This window comes from Micromesistius poutassou, assembly GCF_964030765.1.
Source record: "Micromesistius poutassou genome assembly, chromosome: 15".
NCBI classification, from domain to species: domain Eukaryota; kingdom Metazoa; phylum Chordata; class Actinopteri; order Gadiformes; family Gadidae; genus Micromesistius; species Micromesistius poutassou.
Window position 1 is genome coordinate 2,845,133 of NC_140285.1, and position 2,536 is coordinate 2,847,668.

General features: G+C 47.7%; 1 protein-coding gene across 6 annotated transcripts in view; it reads right to left on the reverse strand.

The window, feature by feature from the left end:
- Positions 1 to 2,536, reverse strand: part of LOC311359120 (tensin-2-like) — a 50,873-nt gene that overhangs the window by 20,307 nt on the left and 28,030 nt on the right. The window lies entirely within an intron of this gene.

Genomic DNA, 2,536 nt, shown 5'->3' on the forward strand with positions numbered 1-2,536 from the left:
ACTGTATCCCATGTCCCAGGGTAAATCTTTGACCTGTGTCACATTGTACAACACGGTGGCGTTCATTCACAACTGCGCGTGAACCGCGGCGTCGCCTGGAGTTGACTGCGTCAGCCGCGTGCGTCAACAGGAAGTGAGAGCCGCAGATAATGAGCTAAAAGCAGCGCGGCCCCAGGTCATTTTCGGGGGGGGCCGCCGCCGGAGGAAACAGAGCCCCCTGGTTTTCGATCGGAGCCCTCCGCTGGCTCTCCGCTCCGCTCACAGTCAGGCAGACGTCTCAGATCGCTAACGTTCCAGAGAACACACATCACTTCCTGCCAAGTGTTTTGCTTTCATGCGGTCTGGTCCTGTGTGTGTGTGTGTGTGTGTCTGTGCCAATGTGTCTGTGTGTGTGTGTGTGTGTGTGTGTGTGTGTGCTTGTGCCTGTGTGTGTCTGTGCTTGTGCCAATGTGCTTGTGTTTGTGTGAGAATATGTATTCCTGTGTATGTACTGTATGCCCAAATGTGTGTGCGTGTGTTTGGGCTTTGTGTGTGTGTGAGTTTAAGTGTGTGTGCCTGTGTGGACACAACAGCAACACAGAGTATTATTTTTGAAGCAGGCAGCTCCTACTCATATCATGAAATAATATGAAAAAGGAAAAACTATATTGAATCAAGTGCTGATATACAGCATACTACATAACCGTTTAGCAATTTGCTTAACGGTCGCACTGTGCACCACTGCTGCCAAACAACGAGAGGTCACAGGTTCAAATCCCACCGGGGCCTTTCTGTGTTAAGTTTGAAGGTTCTCCCCGAGTTCATAAACATGTTTCCTCTTTATTTTAGTGTGCTTGGTTGTTAGGGTACTTGGCATGTCAGTCTACTTGGCTTGTTAGCATACTGAGCATTTTAGGGTTCGACTGACAAAGTAAACGTGATGTTCAGATAGCCTATTGGGAAAGGGAAAAGTTAAACATTTGGTTTCACATGAACTATCTGACAGCTTTGCAGGATCGCCCTCTGAGCTGTGAAGCCCAGTATGTCTAGAATCCACCTTTATATGGACTATTAGTGAGGTGTAGTGACTGGAGGGTTAGCCAATGATTTACAGGTTCTGGATTAAAAGCTTTTTAAAAGATATCTATCTAGTCCTTCGTGATATCTTTCCTCACCATCCACCTGGCTCAGTCTCCTGATTATCCATCTTTCTCTGTCACTGTTTACATCAGAAATAATCCTCCCCATATGTCAAGTGATCACTCCCTTCCTCTTTCTCTCTCTCACTCCCTCTCTCTCTAGCTTTCTCTCTCTCGCCCTCTCTCTGTCATCGCTTTCCCTCTCTGTCACATTTTCCTCTTTTAAAAGTCTTTAGTTCTCCCCTCTCCAATTCCTCTGATCTCTCTTTCCCTCTGTCTCACTCAATATGTTTCATTGGGATCTCTTTAAATGGCTCTTTATTTACTCTTGTGCGGGAACATTTGGCCATTCTCAGGGAGCCGTGTGCACTGGGCTTCCAGTCCAACCCTGGCAACAAACTGTACCAGCATGGATGCCTTTCATCCTGTCCACACCTGTGTGTGTGTGTGTGTGTGTGTGTTTGGCGTGTGTGTGTGTGTGTGTGTGTGTGTGTGTGTGTGTGTGTGTGTGTGTGTGTGTGTGTGTGTGTGTGTGTGTGTGTGTGTGTGTGTGTGTATGAGTGTGGCGTGTGTGTATCCGTTTGTGTATGAGTGCCCATGTGTGTGTGTGTGTATGTGTGTGCGTATTAGTGTGGCGTGTGTGTGCCTGTTTGTGTATGAGTGCCCGTGTGTGTGTGTGTGTGTGCGTGCATGCGTATGAGTGTGGCGTGTGTGTGCCTGTTTGTGTATGAGTGCCCATGTTTGTGTGTGTGTGTGTGTGTGTGCGTGCGTGCGTATGAGTGTGGCGTGTGTGTGCCTGTTTGTGTATGAGTGCCCGTGTGTGTGTGTGTGCGTGCGTGCGTATGAGTGTGGCGTGTGTGTGCCTGTTTGTGTATGAGTGCCCGTGTGTGTGTGTGTGTGTGTGTGTGTGTGTGTTTTGATGGGTTGAAGGAGGTTACGCCACAGCAAACATCACTCCAGATTTCCATTTGACCCGGGCCAACTTCCTGCTAATCCCATCTCCTTCACTTCTCCTTCCTCTTTCTCTCCCTCTCTCTTTCTAAATCCCTTTTTGCTATTTTCCCCAGTCTTTTTGTCTCGATCCTTTCCTCTTGCACTCAGCGTAATCACTTCATAGTCTTTATGTCCCATTTGCTGGGAACAGAGCCGTACAGTGCTATTCATGGCCTCCCTATATGGATTTCTTTCCATTTTCACGTTTTATTTGCCTGTCCAGTAAAAGGCTTGACCTGCCCAGTCACCTCTTAAAACTTTTCCACAGATTTACTTTCAGGCTTATTCTTTCTCACTGTGATATGTCTGTGTGTGTCTCTCTCTCTCCATCACTCTCTCTCAATTCACCTTCTCTCTCTCTCTCTCAATCTCTCTCTCTTCCCCCCCCTCTCTCTCTCATTCTCTCTCTCTCTCCCTCTCCCTCT